Here is an 11,331-nt window from a genome sequence, read left to right as displayed (position 1 = left end):
TATAATCTTCTAGACCCTTTCTATTATAAATTGGGCATATTAGTCAGGTTTATTCCAGATACAGTGCTCAAAATTGCCATGATTACAACTGGCTGGTCACGCCCAGCTCCACCACCGCACGCGCTGGTAATGCGTAAGCGCGATCACTATCTTAGTCTGGCGCGTCCTTGCGCTCTCTTCCAGAGGAATTACATCTTTAATTCATGAAATGTTTATTCTTTTGTGTACACTTGTTTAGACATTTATAGCAGTGTTTCCTCAAAGAAGCGCTTCAAACAGCCCTTAAACTGACCGGTGGGTTTGCAGCACTCTGCTTCACCAGCCAGTTAGCTGAGAGTTTTACGCGTTCACTTTCTCTTTCTCTGTAGCTGTTTACATTGATTTACCATCATGAATATATTCTTCTAGACCCTTTCTATTATAAATTGGGCATATTAGTCAGATTTATTCAGGATATAGTGCTCAAAATTACCATGATTACAACTGGCTGGTCACGCCCTCCTCATGGGAGCTCCAACAGCGCACGCGCTGGTTATGCGTACCCCTGTAAGCGCGATCACTATCTTAGTCGGGCGCGTGTCCTCGCGCTCTCATCTATAGGAATTACATTTTTATTCATGAAATGTGTATTCTTTTGTGTAAACTTGTTTAGACAGTTATAGCAGTGTTTCTTTAAAGAAGCGCTTCAAACAGCCCTTAAACTGACCGGTGGGTTTGCAGCACTCTGCGTCACCAGCCAGTTAGCTGAGAGTTTACCGCGATCGCTTTCTCTTTCTCTGCAGCTTTATATATTGATTTACCATCATGAATATAATCTTCTGGACCCTTTCTATTAAAAATTGGGCATATTAGTCAGGTTCATAACAGATAAAGTGCTCAAAAGTGCCTTGATTACAACTGGCTGGTCACGCCCTCCTCATGGCACCTTCACCAGCGCACGCGCTGGTTATGCTTCCCCCTGTAAGCGCGATCACTGTCTGGCGCGTGTCCTCGCGCTCTCATCCAGAGGAATTACATTTTTAATTCATGAAATGTGTATTCTTTTGTGTACACTTGTTTAGACATTTACAGCAGTGTTTCCCCAAAGAAACGCTTCAAACAGCCCTTAAACTGACCGGTGGGTTTGCAGCACTCTGCGTCACCAGCCAGTTAGCTGAGAGTTTTACGCGTTCACTTTCTCTTTCTCTGCAGCTGTTTACATTGATTTACCATCATGAATATATTCTTCTAGACCCTTTCTATTATAAATTGGGCATATTAGTCAGGTTTATTCCAGATACAGTGCTCAAAATTGCCATGATTACAACTGGCTGGTCACGCCCAGCTCCACCACCGCACGCGCTGGTAATGCGTAAGCGCGATCACTATCTTAAGCTGCGTCCCAAATCGCATACTTATGCACTATTTTACGCCATTTTGTAGTATAAATAGTGTAAGTAGTGTGTTCACATTGAAAACTATCAAAATAATAAGTGCACTTTAATTACCCGGATGATGCACTCATTCAGCCGCTAAAATGAAGTGTGTAATGATGAACACTTCACGCACTCAACGACCGCAGGTTTGCTTACGTAGCGGAAGGGGCGGAGCGATCGGACGCACATGTTGAATAACTTTATTTATTTTGGATGGTGAAAGCAAAATTCTCCTACGAGAGTGATTATAGCGCCTCCCGATGGTGAATGCGGCAATACTCACGGCAGGTATTATTGATAATTCGGTCGTTTATTTCACTGATTTGGCAACAGTCAAACGTCATCAGGGAAACGGTTTAAATTTCCGCTTAGTAAAAAAACATTAGTGTGCCATTTGGGACACCACTACATACATATACTATCCTGTTGAGTGTGTAAGTGCATAAGTACATAGTGCATGAGTGCATAGTGTATAGTGTGCCATTTGGGACGCAGCTTTAGTCTGGCGCGTCCTTGCGCTCTCTTCCAGAGGAATTACATCTTTAATTCATGAAATGTTTATTCTTTTGTGTACACTTGTTTAGACATTTATAGCAGTGTTTCCCCAAAGAAACGCTTCAAACAGCCCTTAAACTGACCGGTGGGTTTGCAGCACTCTGCGTCACCAGCCAGTTAGCTCAGAGTTTAACGCGTTCACTTTCTTTTTCTCTGCAGCCTTAAATATTGATTTACCATCATGAATATAATCTTCAGGACCTTTTCTACTATAAATTGGGCATATTAGTCAGGTTCATTACAGATAAAGTGCTCAAAATTGCCATTATTACAACTGGCTGGTCACGCCCTCCCAATGGAGCTCCACCAGCGCACTAGTGCTTGGAGTTTGGTCAAATTTATTTTAGATATTAATACACACACACACACACACACACACACACACACACACACACACACACACACACACACACACACACACATATACATATATATATATACCGCTACTCCCTCTATGACCGTTTTCATGAGAAAAAACAAAAAAGACCAGAGGAGAGACTGAGGAGCATAAATCCAGCAGGTACTTCCTCTGCCAGTTAAAGGGTGTTCCTTACCTGTTCGCCTTACGACTATATTTCCATCTACATAACCAAAGGATCAACAACAAATTCTTGGAAGACATTCAAAGAATGTCCAACAAAGATGTGTATCTAGGGCGACATGGACATCTGTTATTAGGTGTGGAAAAGGAAGCAGACAAAGGTAGTTAATACAGATTTACTAATGTTTCAAACTTACACTTGTGGTTTGGTGTTATTAACATGATATCAAATTACAGAGGTCTACCAACGAACATCAGCATAATCTTTGACTGAGCTGAAGGCTGAACCAGATATTGTTGAGGAAGGTCAGAAGACTTTCACAGTGGCATGGTTCCCCATAAATGAAAAAAACAAGGTACAGATGTTTTTACAGATATTTTCTTTACAACGGGGCTTGTTTATTTGAATCAATTGGGTGTTGGATTATCATACTAAAATTTGCATCATATATATACAGTAGAAGTCAGATTTATTAATTAATTATTAATTTTTTTTCTTTTTTTAAATATTTCTCAAATGATGTTTAACAGAGCAAGGAAATTTTCACAGTATGTCTGATAATATTTTTTCTTCTGGAGAAAGTCTTATTTTATTTATTTTGGCTAGATAAAAGCAGTTATTAATTTTTTAAACACTATTTTAAAGACAAAATGATTAGCCCCTTTAAAAAAAATTTCAGTAGTCTACAAAACTAACCATTATAACTTGCCTAATTACCCTAACCTGCGTAGTTAACCTAATTAACCCAGTTAGGCCTTTAAATATCACTTTAAGCTGTATGAAATGTCTTGAAGAATATAAAATATTATTTACTGTCATCATGGCAAAGATAAAATAAATCAGTTATTAGAAATGAGTTACTAAAACTATTATGTGCATAAATGTGTTGAAGAAAAAATTCTCTCCGTTATACAGAAATTGGGGAAAACAATAAACAGGGGGGCTAATAATTCTGACTTCAACTGTATATCTATCTCTCTCTCTCTCTCTCTCTCTCTCTCTCTCTCTCTCTCTCTCTCTCTCTCTCTCTCTCTCTCTCTCTCTATATATATATATATATATATATATATATATATAGGTTTTTTTAAATGTCAAAAATCAAAACAATTTATTGGATACAAATTAAAAATTCGACTAAAAGAATCGAAATAATTGTTTAATGAAGAGGAAAAAGAGAAGACAAAAATAATAAAGAGTTTATTCCTATTTCCTAACAATATAACAATATATATGAATACACACACACACACACACACACACACACAAACACACACATGTATATATATATATATATATATATATATTAAAACACATGCATATACGAAGAGAGACAAAAGTACTGATCCCTTTATAAATTAACAGGCTTTTAATGAACACTTTTATCATGTAAGTATTTTTAATGTATGCCATTTTTTGTAATGGTGTAAATTATGGAAAGTTATAGTCTATGGATTAAAGAAAATGTGGATAATATTGTATAATATTTGATTAATTATTCTGTAATTCAAATGTATTTTATGTAAGTGAAAAAGCATATTATCCGATGTTCCTTTTCAGGGCGCTGAAAAGATCCTGTTTCCAAGAATTGTTGGTGGAAAAACACCTGAAATGGGAAACCACTTCATACTTTGGGTAATGGTTGCAATCAATTAATTATTGCTTTATTGCATTAACTTGCTCATTTATGATACATTTTTTCCCAGGTTTTTGATGTACAAGCAAAACAGTTGAGGATTTATGATTCAACGGGCATCTACACCACTATAGATGAAAGTGATATGGAGATTTTGAGGTAATTTTTTTGCATCTGTATATTGACTTTGTGCTTTGTGATTTTTAAAAGCATTCTATTGGTTATAATTATGGTATGTGAAAGATACATTTAATTTTCCCTTACTTTATGCAAAATGTATACAGGGAGGGTTTACAAGAACTTGGATCTCTGGATGGCTGGACTATTAGCTATCCAAAACAATTGTTGCAGTGTGATGGTGTGAATTGTGGTGTATTTGTTTGCACTGTAAGTTTTCCTGATGACTCTATATTTAAAATGATTTCTATATACATGTATTATTTGTATCTGTGAACAGCTTAATTTTTTCCTTTTAAAGGCAGCTGAAATGGAGATAAAAAACATGAAAATGTCATCTGAAAGTCTGGGACCTTTTCAGTTGTTACACCTGCGCATTTACCATGCCACAAACATGTTGAAAGATGTGACAACTGAATTAAGAAACATAGATAAAGTTTCAGTTAAGATTGCAATAAAATTTAACAAAAAGAATATACGACATTAATATATTATGTAATAATTGACAGGACTTCCCGATTCTAATTGAAGAAAGAGAGGACACTCAATTAGACAATAACTGCATGGCACAAGATATAAAAGCCTGTGTTTATCAGAACCTTGGACACAAGTAAGAATTATACAATTCCATTAGAGTTTGGATCTAGGTGAATAATGCAGCTTTGACTTCACAATACAATTTTTTTTAGAACTCTTTACCCACAAATTAAACTCATAGAGTGGGTTCAATGTGACAGGTGTGACAAATGGTTACACAAGATTGTGCTGGCATAGACCCTGCAAAAATTGATGAAAACACACCCTTCAGTTGTGGTTGTCATCAGCCATCATATTCTTGTCAACGGTAAGAAGCAGAAACAGAAACATAAAACAAACAAAAGCTTGTTTTTACTACTTTTGATGCATATGACAACTTTTTGTTACAGGACTCGGGAGGCTTTGAAGCAGGGGCTTTTGGTTGATTCCGTTGTGAGGGACGAATAAATTGTGGTAACTGTTATAAATACTTTAAATAATGAGGCAACAGAAAATTAGCATAATTATATAAGAATTCTTATCAGGATACAGTTTCAGAGCTTACTAAATGAAAAGTAATATTTAACTGTAAAATACTTTTTATTTTGTAGAAGCTCGATCAAGACCACACATCTGGTGCTTCTAAATCCCACCGTATGTTTTTACACCTCCATCCCGCATATGCCCCAAAATTAAAAAAACAATGCAACTTGCGGATTTCCTATTTTAATGAAGAACAGGTAAAGTAGGAATATTTTGGAAGAATAATAAGAAAAAAACATTACAATTAAATTATTATTCAAATTTTAATTAAGTATTAAATTGAATTAAAATTATAGCTTCAGAAAATGGTTAACATAATAACAATTGTTAACATATCTTAACAAAATAATAATTAATATGGGAAAATAATGTAATGTCACATACTGAATGTCTCATACAGTACTAAGTTAAATCTCTGGATTGTTTTTTTTTTTTTTATAGACAGAGGGGATCATTGACAAAGTTTACAGTGTACTATCACTGAAAAAAGAGGACATATCAAGCACTAAATGAGGTATTTTATGTTTGATGCAATAAAAACTGATCTTTTTATGCACAAATATTTTTGTTTTATAATGACACTGTTTTATTCTGTTTATATCACCATTCTGATATTGAAAATAACTGAGGACTTCCACAGATTCCAAGCTGAAATGACAATTGCAACAACACCCTGTCTGAAATAATTTCTATTAAAACCAATTGTCAGACACACCCATTGTGGACCCTTGTACATATATTTACACAAATTTGATTTATATATATATATATATATATATATATATATATATATATATATATATATATATATATATATATATATATATATATATATATGAACCTGTTGACTGTTCTTTTCTGATAATCTTTGTACTACAGTATTATTAGGATTTTTTATTGTTGATTTAGGCTTTCATTTATTAAACATTATCGTTCATTTCATTACTGAACATTTGTTGTTGTTTATTTAAATGAGAACAGACAATGTAGCAGCTCAAAATATCACAAGCTGGATACCTATTTTGCCAATCTATGCTAGTAGCACTAATGCCTATAAATGATAACTCATCCCTCTGACAGCCATTAAACATTTTGGCAAAAATGCAAAACCTAGTATATTTAATAACTTAAAAATACTGTTGGAATGTTGGAAATTAAACTGACATAACAAGCTCTAAATCTAATATAATTAAATCAATCAACATTACTTTTTGATCTGACTTACCTAGACTTCTAATAAAGGGCAAAGGGAGACATTAGTTTTATTGCGGCTGATAATTTTCTTGTTCAAAATGTTTATATAAACAAACAGACCCCAAAGAATAGTAATCGGCTTAATGATGCCTGACACCGCATACACAATATTTATGTACACCAAATACCTCGGCAACTTTTCTTCGTGCTGTTTCAGTAAACTACAATATTTATTGCACTAGATTATAAATAAGTGTATGCTTTTCAAGATCGGTGTTATTCATGTATTTTCATATGGACTCAGAAGCCCCTGGTATCATGTAGCCAAACCTATTTGCTTTTTAGCATGATTTATATATAGGGATATTTATACATTATCAAACTAGTGTGCAACTTAAGCAAAACTGATACTAAAATATGTTATAAATTTTGTTTTGTAGTTTGGGCCCAAAAAAATATTTGTTGCATTTTTTATTGTTTATGAGTTCATTAGATTGACTATAAAAAATCAGTGGATATTATCGATGCATTTATTGAGTAAATCTGCTATTTTTATTGTAATTCAATGTGTTGGTAATTATCTATGCATTGTCATAAAGCTGCAAAGTAATCGTCTACACGTGCTGGCTGTCTACCTACTGAAGCTGAGCGTCCATAACCCACCAGTCTGTTTAAGGGTCGTTTGATATTGTCTGTGATAAATTTGCTAAAAATATCACTGATGTAACTCAATAGACTTTAAGGTATAAAAAAAATTGTACATGAAATTGATTGCTTGTATTGAGAGTGCTAAGACTAGCGTCAAAATCTGAGCGCGAGCGCGAGTGCACAGGCGGAGCTGGGAGGGCGTGACCAGCCAGTTGTAATCATGGCAATTTTGAACACTTTATCTGTAATGAACCTGACTAATACGCCCAATTTATAATAGAAAGGGTCCAGAAGATTATATTAATGATGATAAATCAATGTAAACAGCTGCAGAGAAAGAGAAAGTGAACGCGTAAAACTCCGGGCTACCTGGCTGGTGACGCAGCGAGTGTTGCAAACCCACCGGTCAGTTTAAGGGCTGTTTGAAGCGTTTCTTTGAGGAAACACAGCTGCAAATGTCTAAACAAGTGTACACGAAAGAATACACATTTCATGAATTAAAAATATAATATATCTGGAAGAGAGCGCGAGGACACGCGCCAGACTAAGATAGTGATCGCGCTTACAGGGGGAAGCATAACCAGCGCGTGCGCTGTTGAAGCTCCCATGAGGAGGGCATGACCAGCCAGTTGTAATCAAGGCACTTTTGAGCACTTTATCTGGAATAAACCTGACTAATATGCCCAATTTATAATAGAAAGGGTCCAGAAGAATATATTCATGATGGTAAATCAATATTTAAAGCTGCAGAGAAAAAGAAAGTGAACGCGTAAAACTCCGAGCTAACTGGCTGGTGACGCAGCGAGTGTTGCAAACCCACCGGTCAGTTTAAGGGCTGTTTGAAGCGCTTCTTTAAAGAAACACTGCTATAACTGTCTAAACAAGTGTACACAAAAGAATACACATTTCATGAATTAAAAATGTAATTCATCTGGATGAGAGCGCGAGGAAACGCGCCCGACTAAGTGATCGCGCTTACAGGGGGAAGCATAACCAGCGCGTGCGCTGTTGGAGCTCCCATGAGGAGGGCGTGACCAGCCAGTTGTAATAATGGCAATTTTGAGCACTTTATCTGTAATGAACCTGACTAATATGCCCAATTTATAATAGAAAGGGTCTAGAAGAATATATTCATGATGGTAAATCAATGTAAACAGCTACAGAGAAAGAGAAAGTGAACGCGTAAAACTCTCAGCTAACTGGCTGGTGACGCAGAGTGCTGCAAACCCACCGGTCAATTTAAGGGCTGTTTGAAGCGTTTCTTTGAGGAAACACTGCTATAAATGTCTAAACAAGTGTACACAAAAGAATACACATTTCATGAATTAAAGATGTAATTCCTCTGGAAGAGAGCGCAAGGACGCGCCAGACTAAGATAGTGATCGCGCTTACGCATTACCAGCGCGTGCGGTGGTGGAGCTGGGCGTGACCAGCCAGTTGTAATCATGGCAATTTTGAGCACTGTATCTGGAATAAACCTGACTAATATGCCCAATTTATAATAGAAAGGGTCTAGAAGAATATATTCATGATGGTAAATCAATGTAAACAGCTGCAGAGAAAGAGAAAGTGAACGCGTAAAACTCTGAGCTAACTGGCTGGTGACGCAGAGTGCTGCAAACCCACCGGTCAGTTTAAGGGTTGTTTGAAGCGTTTCTTTGAGGAAACACAGCTGCAAATGTCTAAACAAGTGTACACAAAAGAATACACATTTCATGAATTAAAAATATAATATCTATGGAAGAGAGCGCGAGGACACGCGCCAGACTAAGATAGTGATCGCGCTTACAGGGGTACGCATAACCAGCGCGTGCGCTGGTGGAGGTCCATGTGGAGGGAGTGACCAGCCAGTTGTAATCATGGCAATTTTGAGCACTTTATCTGTAATAAACCTGACAAATATGCCCAATTTATAATAGAAAGGGTCCAGAAGAATATATTCATGATGGTAAATCAATGTAAACAGCTGCAGAGAAAGAGAAAGTGAACGCGTAAAACTCTGAGCTAACTGGCTGGTGACGCAGCGAGTGTTGCAAACCCACCGGTCAGTTTAAGGGCTGTTTGAAGCGTTTCTTTGAGGAAACACTGCTATAAATGTCTAAACAAGTGTACACAAAAGAATAAATATTTCATGAATTAAAGATGTAATTCCTCTGGAAGAGAGCGCAAGGACGCGCCAGACTAAGATAGTGATCGCGCTTACGCATTACCAGCGCGTGCGGTGGTGGAGCTGGGCGTGACCAGCCAGTTGTAATCATGGCAATTTTGAGCACTGTATCTGGAATAAACCTGACTAATATGCCCAATTTATAATAGAAAGGGTCTAGAAGAATATATTCATGATGGTAAATCAATGTAAACAGCTGCAGAGAAAGAGAAAGTGAACGCGTAAAACTCTCAGCTAACTGGCTGGTGACGCAGAGTGCTGCAAACCCACCGCTCAGTTTAAGGGTTGTTTGAAGCGTTTCTTTGGGGAAACACTGCTGTAAATGTCTAAACAAGTGTACACAAAAGAATACACATTTCATGAATAAAAATGTAATTCCTCTGGATGAGAGCGCGAGGACACGCGCCAGACAGTGATCGCGCTTACAGGGGTACGCATAACCAGCGCGTGCGCTGTTGGAGCTCCCATGAGGAGGGCGTGACCAGCCAGTTGTAATCATGGTAATTTTGAGCACTATATCCTGAATAAATCTGACTAATATGCCCAATTTATAATAGAAAGGGTCTAGAAGAATATATTCATGATGGTAAATCAATGTAAACAGCTACAGAGAAAGAGAAAGTGAACGCGTAAAACTCTCAGCTAACTGGCTGGTGAAGCAGAGTGCTGCAAACCCACCGGTCAGTTTAAGGGCTGTTTGAAGCGCTTCTTTGAGGAAACACTGCTATAAATGTCTAAACAAGTGTACACAAAAGAATACACATTTCATGAATTAAAGATGTAATTCCTCTGGAAGAGAGCGCAAGGACGCGCCAGACTAAGATAGTGATCGCGCTTACGCATTACCAGCGCGTGCGGTGGTGGAGCTGGGCGTGACCAGCCAGTTGTAATCATGGCAATTTTGAGCACTGTATCTGGAATAAACCTGACTAATATGCCCAATTTATAATAGAAAGGGTCTAGAAGATTATATTCATGATGGTAAATCAATGTAAACAGCTGCAGAGAAAGAGAAAGTAAACGCGTAAAACTCTGAGCTAACTGGCTGGTGACTACAAGTTGATTAGCGTCAATATCCCACCAGTCTGTTAAAGGGTCATTTGAAAACCTTGTTTGGAATATTTTTGCTGCAAATATAAGGTATGTAAACCAGAATACCATGAAGACTATACATTTCATAAATTAATAATTTGATTCCCCAGAAAGAGAGTGCTAATTAGACGCCACACTCAGAGGGCTTAAGCACTGTGAAACTGAGCTGCTTGGGTAGACGTTCCCTGCTACCAAGCAGCCCCTGGTAGGACACCTGACCCACTAGCCAGTTGTTAATGTCTTCCAACCTGGCTCTGGCTGCCAGTTGTCAACTGCCGGGTAAAATGCGGCTGCCACTGGCAGGTCATGCTACCCGACAGTTGGACACTGGCGGCTGCCACCAGCCAGTGGCAGGTCACGTGACCCGCCACTGGCGGTTCCTGCCAGCCAGTTGAAGATTGAACCCCTACTGTCATTTTAGGTAAATGTCCAGTTATAAACATTGACAGTGGTGAGGTAGAATGTAAATGTCATTGTAAAATGGCTTCAATGTTATTTGTGAAACTGTAAACAAATGTAGAGCTCAGATGCAAGGTCCTTCTACTGTGATCTATGTTTATGTTTAGTTATGTCCCTTTAAATGCAGTTAAAATGACCTATTCATCACAATAAAAGTGAAACTACTGGACCTACACACACAGTTTTAATGAGACAATTTCAAACGGCACTTAAAGGTGTTTGCATCTGAACTCTACATATATTGCAATGGCACAAATGACTGAGGTCATCTCCGAGTATTGCAGGATAAGTCGATATATTGATTATTGTGACAGGCCTGTCCAGAAGTGGACACACACACAGACTTCTGACCCCTGAGTCGCTGTTGTTTACATGCAGAGGAAGAGACTA

The 11,331-nt window shown here is 37.4% G+C and overlaps 1 protein-coding gene and 1 pseudogene across 5 annotated transcripts in view; both read left to right on the top strand.

Moving 5' to 3' along the window:
• The window catches only part of prr36b (proline rich 36b), an 89,533-nt gene that overhangs the window by 45,000 nt on the left and 33,202 nt on the right, over nucleotides 1–11,331 (top strand). The window lies entirely within an intron of this gene.
• On the top strand, nucleotides 2,777–5,984 carry LOC147845449 (uncharacterized; annotated as a pseudogene). The gene is made up of 9 exons (XR_015480283.1): nucleotides 2,777–2,867; nucleotides 4,070–4,144; nucleotides 4,216–4,304; nucleotides 4,430–4,532; nucleotides 4,832–4,932; nucleotides 5,012–5,166; nucleotides 5,249–5,312; nucleotides 5,450–5,578; nucleotides 5,823–5,984. The product of XR_015480283.1 is annotated as an uncharacterized LOC147845449 (transcript).

The sequence above is a fragment of the Danio rerio genome, chromosome 3 (genome assembly GCF_052040795.2).
Source record: "Danio rerio strain M-AB ecotype USA chromosome 3, GRCz13ab, whole genome shotgun sequence".
Classification (NCBI taxonomy): domain Eukaryota; kingdom Metazoa; phylum Chordata; class Actinopteri; order Cypriniformes; family Danionidae; genus Danio; species Danio rerio.
This window is presented reverse-complemented; position numbering and strand designations above follow the sequence as displayed.